The 16,990-nt window shown below is 42.7% G+C and overlaps 1 protein-coding gene across 4 annotated transcripts in view; it reads right to left on the minus strand.

The window, feature by feature from the left end:
- The window catches only part of TP53I11 (tumor protein p53 inducible protein 11), a 1,760,993-nt gene extending 1,744,551 nt beyond the window's left edge, over window positions 1-16,442 (minus strand). For 2 of the 4 annotated variants that reach the window (XM_044082555.1, XM_044082554.1), the window contains exon 1: window positions 16,143-16,442. The gene's annotated coding sequence lies outside the window, so the exon portion shown is untranslated. Of the gene's footprint in view, window positions 1-15,111; window positions 15,176-15,691; window positions 16,066-16,142 lie in introns of those variants that run through there. The other 2 variants (XM_044082556.1, XM_044082557.1) reach the window with 2 other exon arrangements.
- Window positions 16,443-16,990: the final 548 nt, after the last annotated feature.

Here is a 16,990-nt window from a genome sequence, read left to right on the forward strand (position 1 = left end):
CATTGTTTAACTGTGGAGTTCTCTCACCGGGCCTCCGCTGAAAAAGTGCTTCGGCTCAGATAGACTAACCTAGTCAACAAATGTCAAATAAACAAACCAGCACAGTCATTGTTAAAAGGACTAGTAATCAATGCAGGTATAGATTCCGAGTCTCCACAATTGTTGCCATTAACTTAAAAGTAGGGAGAGAGGTAATGTATAATACAAACCAAACAAACCAAATAAATTCCTATGCTTATCAATTTAGCAAAAAAAAAATACAACTGCTATACTGCACTTGATCCTTAACCAAAATTAAACACTAACCGTAAAAATCAACTATTTTGAAGATACCCTCTACTTAATATCTGTATATAAAATAAAGGAACTGTAGCCAGTTGACATGAGGAGAGTCGGGTGTTACTTTAATTTGTTACAAATGCAGCAGTATCTAATTAAAACCTGGCACTATCCAAGTATTAAGTAATACAATTGGCTATGAACTTGTGCAAAAACTCAAATATGTTAAGTTATCTATCTCGCCTTCATTCTTGCTGGATGGGTTCGGAGCCGACCTCGGCTCCACTGCCACTCTAAAAGCTCGAGAGTTGGTTCCACTGGCTCGAGGCTCCCCTTATATCCCACAATGCTAGGCGAGAGTTACCTCAGATCTCGTTTGCCGCTACAGCGATTGAGGTGTTGGTTTTCTACCGGTTCTTGGTAAGTGACTTTCTTGTAAAGTTAGTGTATTAAAACCCCTTTAATTTTAATATTTTTACTTATTTCCCTTAGTTTAGAGGAATTCTTATCCCCTTTCTTAAAAATTCCTGTTTTTTCCCCACAAGAACTTTAAGTTCTTCCTTGGGCCTACAGGCCTTTTTCTTTCCCTAGTGGAGTGTGTGTGTGTGTTATTTTTTCTTAATTTAAAAACCTAGTTGTTTTATTTTAAATTAAATTAGACAGAGTGTAATCAGTGTGTTTGTGACTGTGTGTGTGATTACACCTTTGAGATGTCTAAAGAAGCAAAGGTCTCCGGATTCAAGAAGTGTGATGCGTGCTGTCAGAAAATGTCTCTGACAGACGCTCACACTTCTTGTGTCTACTGTCTGGGACCTTTGCACCTGCAGGACTCCTGTGCTGTTTGCCATGGCTTCAGCCCCAGGGTCCTGTAGGAAAGAAAAAATAAGTTAATTTTAAGAGGCCTTCTCAAGCCAGAGGATTCCCTTACTGTGTCTTCAGGGAAGCCCTCCAAGGCATCTAGGTCTTCGGCTCCGACAACTGAGCCGAGACCTAAGGCTTCTAAATCTCTGCCTACATTGGCTCCGGCTGGAGCCGATGAGTCTCAGTCCACAGTTTCTGTGGTTCCTCGGCTCGGCTGGAGCCGAGGTATTAGAATTCCGTGTCGGCTCCGACCAGACCTTCGGAGCCGACAACTAGGAAGAGGTCCAGGTCACCATCCCTTGGCTCCGTTCATTCGGCTCCAGGATCTCCCCTGCTGTCTGAACGGAGCCAAAGATCTCACTCCTCTAGGTCATCGAGGCTGTCGGATCATGACCTTCAGAGGGTAGTGAGTCGACTTCTTAAGTCCGAGGCACTGGCCCAGATGCTTCAGAGCCCGACTCATCAGTCGATGCCTGCCCCTGTCCATCAATATATTCCTCCTTCGACTCTCGAGCTCGGAGCCGGGTCGTGTCGGAACCGAGACTGTGATAGCGTCGGAGCCGATACAATTGTCTTCGGCTCCGTCGTCGGCTCCGATTTCTTCCTTGGAAGAATCTCGGCGCCGGACTTCCCTCGTCGGCTCCGAGGGGGTGAGTGGCATCAGACCCTTGTCCGACCCCGCTCTTCCTCTCGGAGCTTCGGCGCTGGTGAGTTCGGCTCCGACATCGGCCTCTGAGCCATCACTGTCTGTGCCGAGGGGGGTTCTCAGCTTCTCGGAGCGGGGACCTCTGGCTTTGCCTGACAGGGGTGCTTTCGAGGTCATGCGGAGTGTGTTAGAGCCTGGCTCTACCCCACAGTCGGTGCCGTCCGCCCCTCCCTCTACGGTGCCTCAGGTCAAGTCGACTCACTCCCTCATCCCGGACCGCAGAGAGCCAGCTCCTCAGGAACCCCTGTGGGATCTCATCCTCTTCCGAGGCCTCTCCTGACTTGGCAGAAGAGCCCCTCGGAAGAGGAAGTGTAAGAGGAAACACATTGACTCACCTGAGTCAATCACATCTGATACAGATTTAGATGATTCGAGGGTTCCCCGTTCCCCTTCTGAAGATGTCTCTTTGCAGACATTCTAGAGATCCTGAAGCAGAGGGAAATTGGCCAGCCCTTAACCCTTCGGAGGATGAATCTGTATATCTTGAGGCGTTTGGCTCTCGCCCTTCCACCTCCTGGGTGTCCCCCCCTTTGACCCCCTCATGCAGGTGGTTGCTAAAAAGGCATGGACGGCTCCTGATTCAGTGGACCCCACTCCCAGGAGACCCTCCAAATTCATAACGGCACCAGCAGACAAGCAGTTCTTAACAAAAGGAGTTTCTGTGGATGCTATGGTGGTAGCTGCTGCCACTAAGAAGGCACTAGCTGATCCTTCAGTACCTGTCCATCCACCTAACAAGGAATCTAGGTCCATGGACAGGTACGGGAAGTGGATGTTTTCGTCAGCGACTTTTACTATGCGTTCGCTGAACTACCTGTGCCATTTCACTCGTCTTCAAAGGGACTTGATTAAAGAAGCGAGTGACATGTTGAAGGATCCTACAGCTGTGGGGTTTCAAGACAAAATGAACACTCAGCTGGCTACCCTTAACTCCATAGCAAACTCCTCCATGCGCCTCCTTTCTTATGCGGCTGATGGAGCGAGTAGGTCCGCAGGGACAGGTGTGGCCTTACGTAGGCATGCCTGGATGCGGCTATGCAATTTTGCGGACCCCTTCAAGACGTCTTTCACTAACTCCCCGTTTGATGGATCATCTCTCTTTGGTCCTCAAGTGAAAGAAACCTTGACTAGGTGCGAGACTGATGGCAAGACTCTTTCTGCCGTCGGAGTCCGTTTTTCTACTCCTTCTAGGCCTTACCCCAAAGGCCAGAAAAGTGGGAAAATGTGGTTCCGTAAACAAAATCAAGGGACTTCCTGACGACAAAGTCGCTACCCGCCAGAGGCAGAGGCGGAATAACAATGGTAGACGCCGCCTCGAGGCAGGGGCTCTGCAGAACCAGGGCAATCGAGAAGCCTTCTCTGATAAGCCCTTTCAGCATCCCTGAGGTGTTGCCCGGCTGCCCACCTTCGGAGGCAGTCGGGGGAAGGTTGTCACTGTACCCAAAAGCCTGGCTATCCCTGACTCAAGACAAATGGGTACAGTCCGTCATTTCCGAAGGCTATTCTATCCCCTTTCTTCGCATTCCGAAACAATCAAAAAAATCCCTTCCAGATATTCCACCCGCACAAAGGGATCTAGCGGTTTTGGAAATTTCAAAACTGCCTGCAAAAAGAGCAATTCAGCCAGTTCCAGCAGACCAGCAAGGATCCGGAATCTACTCAAGGTTCTTTTTAGTTCCAAAGAAAACAGGGGACTGGAGACCAATTTTGGATCTCAGTATCTTGAACAGATCAGTCAAGAAAACAAGATTTCGGATGGTCACGCTGCAGTCCATCCTTCCCCTATTGGGAAAAGGAAACTGGATGTGCTCTATAGACCTTCAGGACGCGTACTATCACATAAAAATGAACAGACGCTCCAGAAGATTCCTCCGCTTCAGGCTGGGAACCAGTCATTTTCAATTCAGGGCCCTGCCCTTTGGTCTCACCACTGCCCCCAGGTGTTTACCAAATGCATGGCAGTGGTAGCTTCTCACCTGAGACGACAAGGATTCCAGGTGTTTCCATATTTGGACGACTGGCTCCTCACAGCTCCCACCAAGCATCTCCTTCTGATGGCCAGGGATTACACTTTTCGCATTTGTCAAAAGTTAGGCATTTCAATAAATTGCGAAAAGTCTGTTTTGTCGCCTTGTCGTACTATTACCTACATAGGCGCAAATCTAGACACAGTAGACATGTCTGCGAGGCTAACAGATCAGAGAATAACAGACATACACAGACTGGTCTCACTCCTTTTCAACAACAACAGAATCAAAGCCAGGTTAGTTCTGAAAGTGTTGGGAATTATGGCGGCTGCCATACCTCTGCTTCCATTAGCCAGATTCCACATGCGAATCCTTCAATGGATGCTCTTTACACAATGGTCATACCAGCAACTTCCAATGTCCCACACCATTATGATCACGCGTGCAGAAATCATCTCATGTGGTGGATGTCTTCCCCTCAGCTCTGGTTGGGAAGACCCTTTGTTCCTCCCCCTCCGGTTGCTACTCTGACAATGGACGCCTCCTGATCGGGTGGGGGCATTATCAGGGCAGGACGGTCCAGGGCACATGGCAACCAGACGAATGCCACTTGCACATAAATGTCCTGGAGATGAGAGCAGTGCTTTTAGCGTTGCAAGCCCTTCAAGACTCTCTCCCCTTGGGAACGATTGCAATCCAGACAGACAATATGTCTGTAGTGTGGTACATCAACAAACAAGGCGGAACCAGGTCCTACCCGTGTCGAGAAGCACTCAGATTGTGGCAATGGGCGATTTCTTCTCAGCGCTTCTGATAGCAACGCACATCCCGGAAGTCCAATCAAATAGCGGACAAATTGAGCAGAGCTATCCTCATGCCTCACGAGTGGTCTCTGAAAGACTCTGTTGTGAGAGAGATTTTTCTCAAGTGGGGTCAGCCTTGCTGCGATCTTTTGCTACTCCCCAAAACAGCAAGTGCAGACATTATTTCACCCTATTCCCTTTACCAGGCCAACCCAGCAGAGACGCTCTAGTCCAAGTTTGGCCCCGGGGACTTCTGTATGCATTTCCTCCCTTCCCACTAATCTCTCAAGTGATACAGAAAGCTATCGCTCAGAAGGCCTCGTTGATCCTCATTGCTCCTTACTGGCCTCGACAGGTGTGGTTCCCCTTTCTTCATCAATTTCTACTGGAGCGACCTTGGCATCTGGACCTAGTTCCAGACCTTTTGATCCATCAATCGGGTCAGTTACATCGCTCCCTCCCCTCTGAACCTCACTGCTTGGTTCCTCCAGTTCCAACCTTAGCCAGGCTTCCTCAATTATCTCACTCTGTTCGAGATATTTTGATAGCTTCCCATAAATCTTCCACTAGGAAGATTTACTTGAGTAAGTGGAAACGTTTCACATTTTGGGCTCAAGGAAGGGACATAGATCCTTTCACTGCTTCCATCCAAATAGTCCTTGATTTTCTAGCTGAACTCTGCCATGCAGGTTCATCCCCTTCTACTCTTAAAGTTCAATTGGCAGCTATCTCTAACTTTCATGTGGGTATTTCTGAGTCTGCCTTAATGTCCCACAAGCTTTGCAAAGCCTTTTTGAAAGGAGTTTTTCTTCTCAGACCTCCTATAAGAAATCCTCCTTCTCCTTGGGACCTAAATTTAGTTCTTACTTCTTTGATTCTACCCCCTTTCGAACCTGCAGCATCCTGTTCTTTAAAATTGCTATCATGGAAGACTCTCTTTCTGGTAGCTATTACTTCAGCTAGAAGAGTCTCAGAACTTCATGCACTCAGCTGTCGACCTCCTTATCTATTGTTCCATAAGGACAGGGTATCCTTACGAACCAACCCGTCCTTTTTACCTAAGGTAGTCTCGACGTCAAATCTAAATCAAAGCATTGACCTCCCTGTCTTTTTTCCAGAATTTTCCAATAGGTCTGAACAAAAATTACACTGGCTAGATGTTCATCGTCAGTTGAGGTACTATTTGGATAGAACAAAACATTTCAGAAAATCTGATCAACTGTTTGTCTCCTATGCAGAAGGCAGAAAGGGACTTTCAGTTTCAAAGGTATCATTATCTAGATGGCTTACATCTCTGATTACCCTTGTTTATGAGATTAGACACCAAAAGCTGCCTAATAAACCTAAGGCCCATTCTACAAGAGCTTTGGCTACTTCCTTAGCCTTCCAAGACAGACTGCCTATTGACACCATTTGTGCAGCGGCTACTTGGGCTACTCCTCACACTTTCATTTCTCATTATAAGTTGGATTTAGCTTCTGGGCATAGAGCTAATTTTGGTTCCACTGTTCTCAGGAGTCTGTTCCGTTAGGCCACCCGGGACAAGGTGCTAGGGACACGGTCCCATCCAGCAAGAATGAAGGTGAGAGAGACAACTTAACATATAGAAGTTATGTTCTTACCATAACGTTCCATGTTAGTTGTCTTCTTCTCGCCTTCTTCTTGCGTCCCACCCTCCTTCCCCCTGGCCTGGACAGACCTAGAGGAGTTGTGATTGTGACCTCTCTTTCTACCACCTCTTTCTTAGACATATGCTGCTTGCATATCTCCTGAATCAGGATGTAGGTCACCCTTCTTTCTCCCTGTTGTTAGAGGTGGACTCTGTTTAGAGTTAATTCTGTAACTATTATAAGCTGGGGTTAGCTTACAAACGAGATCTGAGGTAACTCTCGCCTAGCATTGTGGGATATAAGGGGAGCCTCGAGCCGGTGGAACCAACTCTCGAGCTTTTAGAGTGGCCGAGTCGGAGCCGAGGTCGGCTCCGAACCCATCCAGCAAGAAGAAGGCGAGAAGAAGACAACTAACATGGAACGTTATGGTAAGAACATAACTTCTATATTTAAAATATACTCCCAACCTACTGACCCAACCTCTTAGGACTTCACTACCCCCCCCACACCCCTATTATAAATCACTGCAGACTAGCATATGCACTTTCACCTCTTTTTATTTTTTTTAGTTACTCCTCCTCACGCCTCTCATGGCTTCACTGCCTTCCTTTCAGTCTCCCCTCCTATTAATCATCCTAAGTCAACATGCTTCCTTACATCCCTGCCTTTTCTTAGGTCCCATGAAGCCCCAACTTCCCAGTCTTTCTTTTTATCCCCAGCCTCGTATAATCATTCTGGGTACTTCCTTTATAAATAGGTTTTCTAACCGTGATTATAAACTGCACTCATGTACTTCTCTATTTCTCACTAAATATACTGCTCTATTAGACATTTACCTTTTCTTTTATTGTCTAGTCTAATAGTATTACCTTCAGATGATTTTATTATGTCTATTTCTATATATTCTACTATACACATGTAGAAAAAAAATATTACTACTTGCAGCTTTGCTCCCAGGGTCTCCAATGAAAAAGGAAATAATTTAGGTAGTCTGAGCTAACAAATCAGATTGTTACTTGAGCTATTGTAAACTCATGGAAAATGGGATAACATCAACAATTCTTGCAGAAAACTGTGCTTCCCTTTCTTCTAGTGCACTAAAAGCCTCAAGCTGACAGAAACAAGACAGCTAGTTTACCATTACTCTGCATGGCGTTAGTAAATATTGAGCTGGGAATGGCATTTGGGAGTAGTAAATTACAAACAGTTTAGGTCAGTAAGACTGTAGTATTCAAGACATGCACAGGCAAAGAAACTGAAGTTAAATGTAAACCGCATTTCAAATCAAATCAATCCTCACATTTTGAATTAGGAAAATTATATAATGCATTTGTTACACATAAAATTCAGGAGTTACCTAAAAGGGCCCTCTCAGCTTCACACGGTAGTATTAGAAGTAAGCTACCACTACTTCTGCATTAGCTTGCATATGTAACTACTTCTCATTTTGAGGAGGAGTGAAGAAATAAAAAACATTGCAAGTAAAGTAAGCCAATGACCACAAGAGTCTTTACAAGCCTGGCTCATAGGTTAATACTAGGCTATCTGCCCTAGGGCATTTATAAGCCTAGCCAGAGTGTATTTGGCTTTCACCACCCTTTTAGATTAGTTCACTGTGCCTCTGTGTAGTAGGTCACAGAAGGTAATCCTTTTAAGGTTATTTTACTGTAGCTCTGTCAAGCAGGGACACAGAAGAGATCCTAGGGGTAAACTTACGATCTCCCATCCACTCGTCAAGATTTCTCGAAGAGGGTCAGTGAGGGGCTCTGCCTAACATGGATTGGGATTTTGTTCCAGAGTGAGGGGAGCCTCTGGGATATGAATCTGTCCCTCCAGCATGAACCTCAGCACAGAAATAAATAGGACAAGTCCCTGGAGCGTGTAGCTCTAAGGGATTTGGATTTCCTGAGGTGGAGCATGTCCATTAATTCTGGGTTGGACATGGCTTTATACATCAGACACAGATCACCTCCGAGTAGGCGTACGCAACTGAGTAGAGCTGGAGTTTCTTCAGCCGAACTGCATAGGGCATCTGTTTGAGTCCCTTGATCCTAGCTGTGCAACCCAACCCGGTTTTGTCCAGGAGTTATTTGGACACCTATACATTGGGTATGTTATTTGTTGTCATTGATTAGCAGGAAAGCCCGACTGGCTAGAAGCCCAGGGAGAAAAGTTCCAAACTATTACAAAACATTTTAAGAACAATAATTTTACAGCCTTCAAAAAAGTAATTATAACAAATTAGATACAATATAAAAACATTGGTTAAGAATCAATCCAAGTTATATGACTATCATTTATTAGAGAACTTTTGGACAGTTTGTAGAGAAATTAAATGCAAGTTAGTCTAATAACAAAGAGGAATTGCAATACAAAGTGAGAAAGGAACAGGCTTACGGTATGTTTAGAGATAGTCAGGGAAGTGAATTTGATAGCAGTAAGGAAATAAGTGAAGGGAGAGTAATGAGGTGTAAGGAACGAAAAAGGTACTTGTTCACATTTAGGGATACAGTTCACCCTGGTTCTGAATAACAATACAGCCAGAAAGAGGTTAGTAAAGAAGTAGCCAAGGTGTGTGTGTGTGTGTGTGGGGGGGGGGGGGGGTAAAGTTGTGATTTCCCATCCAATGATCAAAGTTTTTTTTTTTTTAATAGGGTCAGGATTGAACTTAAATTCACCCAGATGCGGATCTTATTCTACAGTATGGGGATCCTTTGAAAAACTCAAGCATGTTCTATTCATGTTGCAAGCAAAGTTCAGGTCCTAGGAGCTAGTGTTTCTGGTGCTCTGTCTTGCAGATGTGCAACAGATCCATCAGAGTTGCATCTGAGGATACCTTATATGCTAGGCATAGATCACCTCTCCTCAATTGCCTGTAGAAGACTATGTAAAGAGCTAGGGCATGAAGGTGATCTGTGCAGGACAGGGTATTCATAACCTGGATTCTTCAGTTGAACCTTTCACAGCACTCTATCCATTTCAAGTACCTGATTTAGTACATGCCAAAGGGGGCACTGTATTTAATGATGGGTCTGATAAGAGCCAAACAGAATAGTACTATAACTTCACTGGACCTAGATGCAATACCTTTGCTTATCAGTTGGTAACACAGAAGGCTTCTTGCTATACTAACTACATGCTCATCGAGGGCCAGCTTACTGTCTACTTATGCTCCCAGATCCCAAACTATTGGATCATCTCTTATGGATGTTTTACGGATACAGTAATTGGCTTGGGTGGATAATTTCCCAAAGGGCATTATATTGCATTTTTTTGCATTGACATTTAATCCAGGACTTTCACACCAGTCAGTTTTGTGTTAGACTCTCTCATAGGATGTTGGTGTCATGGGGGGCAATTTATGATGGCTCCCAATTTACAGTGGTCTGCAAACATGGTGAGACTGAAGCCATAGAAATTCACATTTACTTCTCAGAAATCAAGGCCAATCAGGAGCAGGCATAAATGGGAGACCTGGGGTACCCCACTGGTCTCCTGGTGGAGGTGGTCTCACTGATCACGACTTCTTTGGTCTTATCTGTGATCCAGCCAGCAATCCAGTGAGTTACACAGGCATTTATGCCTAGTTCTGAGAGTTTGCCAACCATACCAGAGTGAGGTATTGTATCAAATGCATTGGCAAGATTAGGGTAGGCAGTATGCATCATTTTCCTCACATCCATAGACTTTGTGACCCTCTCAAAGAAGTCTACCAGGTTTAATAGGCAAGATCTTCCCTTAGCAAAGCCAAAGTGGAATAGGCCCAGTGTTTGTAGGTTGTCAATGATCTTGTTGATCACTTTCATGATAAAAGTCGAATAAACAAAGCCATCGAACAAATTATCAGACTGATGGGTCTGGATTTCCCAGAGTTGATTGTTGGTCTGACCTTATGAAGAGGGATGACTGCTGTAGCTCTCCATTCATTTGGCACATAACCTGTTTTGAGGCTATAATAATTGAAGACGGTCTCAAGTTGTCCTGCTAAGTCACATTTTAGGTGATTTAGGCATCATACTAGAAGGGATTTCACAGAGGGTAGTGTGGAGTGAAGTTAGCTAATCTACTGGCTGATAGAACTGTCAACCTAATCAGGGAGGGTTGTGCCATTTACCACATTCTGCACACTGAATAATACCTTTAAAGGTTCCTTACATAGCTGAAGAAGGCCTTCTGATTGTCCTTAGCATGGGAGGCTATCTTGACCTCGTAATTGGCTTTAATGGACTTGTTGAATAACAAAACTTATCTCAATAACAGTTGCTCTTCCTGAGTTTATCTATGATTTTTTCACTTTCTTTATATACCCTGCTAAAGTAAGGATTCCAAAGTGGGGACTGTTTATGGTGTTAGCTCTGGGCTTACTTCTGGTAGGTAAAGCAGCCTCAATGCAGCCATTTACACATTTGATCAGGGTTTCTGTAAATAATTCTGCATAGGTAGTGGTGTTCTTAGGGTTTGGAGGAGCAATGAATTTTGACAAATTGTCACAAAGCAAACTATATCCTGCTACAGCTTTAGTTGGGTTTTCTGGGTTAATTTTTATCTCAAGGTAAACAATTGTGTCGTCCAACCACAACAATGAGGGTGTGATACAGGGGAGGGAGGGGAGAAATGCTCTTCCATGTTGGCGAGTACTAGGTCCAATACGTTTGATCCAATGGCTGGAGTGCACACTTCCTGATCCAGGGCATTTTGTTGATAAAGTCCATGAAATGATGTGCCTGCGAGTTAGAAGCAGTCCAGATCTCCCAGTCTATAGAGGGGCAGGTAAAGTCACCCATGCATAGGGTATTTGGTTGGATAGGGAGTGCCTCTAGTATGTTTAGATAAGAGTTGTGAGCTTTGTAGGTCACAGAGGATGACTTGTAGCTGACCAGGACATGGAAAGAAACCTTGTCTATGGAGACTTAGACATGGATAAACTCCAGGGCATCATCCTGTTTAACCAAATCTGGAGTTGTATTTGTCACTGTAGATCAAGACACCTCTACCTTTATCCTGTCTGAGCTGATGTTGGCTTGAATGTGTGGAAGGCACTGTAACCGTTCGCTATCAAGGAGTACTTTCTGCAGCTCTAAAGCAAGTCTTGGTAACAGCACAGATGTCTACATTGTAAAGAGAAAGGAGAGAGTTTATAGGTGTGCAGAGTTTCTTCTTTAGGCTCCTACCATTGAGTACTAAACACCCCAAGGATTGAATTTTTTTTTGTGCTCTTAGTTAGGTCATTACTTAAAAAAAGGCTCTAAGAGAGTAGAAAAAAATTTAGGCAATATCTAAAAGCTCAGAGGGACAGGTACAGACCATCCTTGGCAAAGCAACAAGGTCCGTTAGCTACGTCCTCTCTTGCTGATGGCTACTGGATTCCCCTGGAGTGACACCAGAAATTAAGCCAATGATTAAAAACTGAATCATTTTCTCTTCATACCGTGGTATCATACTTGGTAAAAGCAGAATGCTGATCAGTGCAAGGCACATACCTGACATTTTCACGGAGATCCACAAGGTCTCTCCTCACATAGTCCAGTCAGGTATGGCTCATGTCATTTTCACCACAACAGACTAGGATAAAATCATATTGGATACCTGTGATGCAGTGACTGGAGTGTGCGAGTCATACTGCAAATCCTAGCTCCAGAAAGACAACCTACAACAAGTAAAATGTCACTTTAAACCCCCTTGTGCGTTACCCAACTTGGCAGACCAGGCTATCTTTCTATTCCCATTAGAACTGCAGTCCCATGCTACTTAATGTAAAAACACATTTTAGTTAACTACAAGTAAAAAGGTACTAGAAACAAATATAGCAGCTAATTATAAGGCGATTCAGAGAGAGACAAGCCAGCAATGAGAAACACACACTTTAAAGCAATTTCAAAGTACATTAAATCTAAAGGGTGGGCCTTCCCAGTTCCTTCTACCAGTAACCAGTAAGATGAACACAGGAGATAAGACTGGAGGAGCTTCAAGGGTCAGGTGTAAAGAAGATGAGTGGGAGGAGCTTCCAAGGAGGAGCTTCAAGGGTCAGGTGTAAAGAAGATGAGTAGGAGGAGCTTCCAAGGCCAGATGTACAGTAAGGCAGGCAGCTCAAAAGCCTCATATATAAAACACACAACAAAAATAGCGTTAGTGGGCAAATTCAGAAGGAGAGTAAAAATGTAATAAAATGAGAGCCCACAACGAACACCTTGGCCCAGCACAGAAACCTAAAAGCACTCCATTTTATAAAAAATGCCTTAAATTAATATATTTAACTCAAGATAAAGAGCAAACACATTACACAAAACTGATTTAAAAGATTAAGTGCAATATTTAGAATGTAGTTTAAATGTACTGTCTCAGATGCAAAATGTAGTCCAAATGCTTTCCTTTCAAGCTTCAGCAGTCCTAAGACATCATTAGCAACATAAATATACAGACACACACACAAAGGGCTTTTTAATAGAATGCAATTTTAAACAGCAGTTTGAAATGTCAGTAATAAAGTTAATGTCTTTCTATTTATCTTCCGAACACACTTTTGAACCTCATTACATTTTCCATAGACTACCAAGTGGATCTACACAAACACAAAATATCTATCCCTTCCATGAAAACATTGCAAGATCTAGTGTCTATTTATGCAGTAGGGCATTACGTTTGTCACTGTTCATTAGCAGCCTGTCTAGTCTACAATGTTATCCAAAGTCATGCCTTTGACCACGAAGCTCGCTGTACTTTATTACCACTGAAGCTGTCAGACAACTTTCTCACAAAGGTAACTGAGCCACAGCTGTTTCATCTGTACTCAAGTTACTGAGGCTTTTCTGACTTTCTTACATGAAATAAAAGAATATGTCACGCTGTATAACCTATTAAAATATCATTCCCTATGTTTAGCTTTGAAAGAAAAAACGTTAACATAAAATTATTTTCTTACAGGCAGAGTTGGTGCTTTAGGCTAGCACTATTGTCTGTGGTAACTTCAATATGTTTTTTACCTTTTTAAAATGGTAAACTGAGCCCTTAGCAAAAACCTGGTCTTTACCTGTCCAGTATATTACTTTTGAAAATTTCTCCAGGAGATGAGATTCCGGACAATACAATTCAAAAAACACACAAAGTACAGTCTCAGCTGCAAGCAAATGATTTAGTGGGAAAGCTTAGTTCTTCTCATGCTGAATACTGTTGGTGAAAATTTAGAACATGCAAATCCATAACATGAAATGGATAATCAGCATTACACTTTGCACATTTTAAATCAGGAGCCACAGCATTACAGTTTGACTGCTAAGTAAAATGAACATTCTAGAGATGGCTGAAAGTGACGGCAAGAACATTTGTAAACCAGCTCAAATACAACAATATATATCCTGACCTTGTGCTCTCAAAACAATTACACAAACTGACACTAAACAGCGACTGCCAGGAAAGCTAAATGGTTTACAGCCTAGGCTGCACAAGCATGAACACCGTGCTTTGCAGCATAGCTCTCAACCTAGCTCCAAAACGTGGAGCACGACCACTCATAATGAGGAACGCTTCCTAATACAACTTCAACTTGAACACTCACAGGATGGTCAAAATGAGTTGCATTTCTTTTGAAGTAATATGACTCAGTATTATTTACCATGGATATCAGTTAAAAAAAAATCATAACACTGAATGTGTGACAGACCCTTTCCTTTCAAAGTGGAACAATTAGGAACATGGACTTTAATACGCATAAGGAATGTTCCACATAATAAGGTACACATACACTGAGAGCTATGCGTTACACAGGTCTACAGCGGACGATGATGTGACCTAAACAGAACCCAAGAGGCTAAAATGTTTGCTATTAAAAACTGTGTGTGGGAAGCTCCTGTTCTACACCTCATACTGCATGAAAGTTCTCATTTAACAGCATTCCACACAGAGTCACACTCCTTTTCACAGCAGTTTGAAATGACCACTCGGACAATGGAAAATGGCACCAGCCTTGTCTCACTTAAATGTCTTGGGCGAGGCTTAGTATACTTAAAGTCCCTCAACAATAAAAAATACTCCCTTGTATTTCATTGTAATAAATATGCACACAAGGAAGCTTTCCACAATAAATGTAGCTTTCTCTCTTTCTTCATCACGCAGCAAATGTTCACTTAAAAACTACTCCACACACACACCCACCTCTCTTAAAAGTTCTCTATAATATCTACAACAGAGGATGTTCTGTACTGTAAGACAATTTCATGGGAAGAACCCTGCTCTGCAGATCTCAATCCTAGATTGCCAACTGAGGAAATCTAGTTTCATGACCTTGAGTCATTTAAAAGTCAATTAACATGGCTTGCACATCACCGAATGTTATATGCTGCCCAGATGCCTCACATTTTCCACATGATCTTAATAAAGTCACTGGTTCTGTAAAGTATAAACCCCTACATAAGAAACGCCATCTCACCACATACCCTAATTTTATCAGGCACAAATAATCCAGTGGTATAGTTAAAATATCCTGCATGTCTCTTTAGTACTTCACGTTCTTACACTTATAAAAGTAAGCATGCTGCAGAGTTGCACGCACAGCTACTATTATGTATTGAAGCTGTATTTAGTTTTCGCATAGACTCTGATGCTTTGAGCTTCCTCACAACAAGCATCATTCAGACACATCAGAATTTCATCTAACATGTCTGCAAGACAAAAACATCAAAGTATATGCTGCATCAATGAAACTCACACACTAGTCTCACTTCGGAAAATGGTGCACTTCTCCATATGGTTCATTATTAACCACAGTTCCCAGTCCACCTTGTTTATAAAAAGAAACCACCTGCCAAAGCATGAGCTCCTGACATTGTAAAATAGTTATCTTAAGACTACCCTGTCATCATAGCATTCATTTACAATTTTTAAAATCTCACCTAAATGCTCCATCCAATACAGCTGATAAAAAATCATTAATAAAAACAAAAAAAACACGAAGTAGAAACCACTTATGTTGGGCTGCTTCCATTTCACTTTATGTTTTGAACAACATATAAATCCAAAGACTGGAGACCACTTGAAACACATACACCTAATGGTTTTATATAAAAACACTCAGATGTTAACATACACCCTAATATAATCTGAACCTGGAGCTCCACCACCTGCTGTAAAGGAATTCACATCTTAGTTAATTTAACCATTCGTTTCCCCTTCTGTCTCACACCTCTGTGAGTCAAACAAAATGTTTCGGTGTGCAAAGAGCGAAGCTTTCTCATATATTTATGCATTGGGAAGCTGCGCAGTCAATATCGGTGTACTATATATAAACATATACACACACTTGTGAGTGTGAAGCACATATACATGCATGTATTATATACATATAAAAAAGGACAGAGATGCAGTTTTACCACTGCCTTTAGCAGATTCAATGTTTGCATGTGTTTCCCTTCTAATAGTGAAGCTTAAGAAATTGTAAAGATTTGATTCAACAATGCGTATTTGTACACTCACTTCATTCTGCAGCTATAAACGTAAACGCAATTCCTTCAGGTAATTTAGGGCGATGTTACATTCTTCCCAGTCACCACTTCAAAAATACCAATTAAACTCAAGTGAAAACAGCAGACTAGAATGATGTAAACTTTACAAATCCGGAAAGGTTCTGCAAAGAACGCAATTAACACATGCGGTACACCTGATGCAAGGTGCTATTAAATAAGTACGGCAGGTGGCAAGTCTGAAAAAAGGTACAAAACACTTTCAGGGTAGTGATTTACAGAGACCAAGGTTCGAACTGTGACTAGTGCACGTCGCACTACTGTTAATTGGCTAACTAAAGAGATATTCTCCGAGCGCACAAGGTATAAGTTTGAGAAATACTGCTTGGATTTACTACCCCAGCTCCTGTGAGTAAATTAAACAAACTCGGAAAAAACAATTAAGGGATCCTGTATGCACTCACAGCTCTGTTGCATGTTATGCCTTCCGCAGCTCTCCCCACTAGCACCGCCAGACAGCTCCTTCGCTTTTCTTGTGACGTTTTTGCTCGAATCCAGAATTTTGAAATAATCCTTCAGTGACAAATTCACATGTTGATAAAGGTGAACAGTTGAAGGAAAGGGAGTAAAACGTTAGTGCTCCTATGCGCTAGTGACAGTAAGACCTGACACTACTGAAGACTTGGAAGTACCGTAATGAACCACATAAACTTCGTGTGAACTGACTACCGTAAAATCACGTGAATACAACGAGCCATTACAGCTTTAAAGAAACGCTAGCGAGCCTGGTTGTTTATATATTGTCACCATATGATTGTCGCGATAGTAAGGTAACGCAGAACCACATCTGATACATTTTTAAAATGATCTAATGTGTTGTAGTGCCTCATACAGCTGCATACATCCTAGTCCTGAATGAACTGTGACATTCCAGAGCATATCTCGCAACTTCAGTAATTATTTACTCTAATTAGACAACACTTCATATCAGTAGGATGCTACTAGGATGCTAGTGGGTCCGTTAAATTTATAAGTTTAATTTGAATTATAGCTCTCATTTTATGGCAAGCACACGCCGCATAAAAATAAGTCTGAAATTAATATTTCACTTAAATGTAACAGCCCAGGAGCAGAGCTGTGCAATTAAAACGTTATTTATTTCAAAAGGATTGTTTAGTACTTTATTTGCACTCACTGTGATAAGTCTGCGGCGCTGCCGGTGCAGTGTCTTGCACAGCAGTGGGAAGAAAGGATTCAGCATGCTTTTGTGCAGTTTAAAGGGTGTTATAGTGTTAGGGTATGGCATGTTACA

Source organism: Protopterus annectens, chromosome 9.part0, assembly GCF_019279795.1.
Source record: "Protopterus annectens isolate FY-2018-M chromosome 9.part0, PAN1.0, whole genome shotgun sequence".
Taxonomy (NCBI): domain Eukaryota; kingdom Metazoa; phylum Chordata; order Ceratodontiformes; family Protopteridae; genus Protopterus; species Protopterus annectens.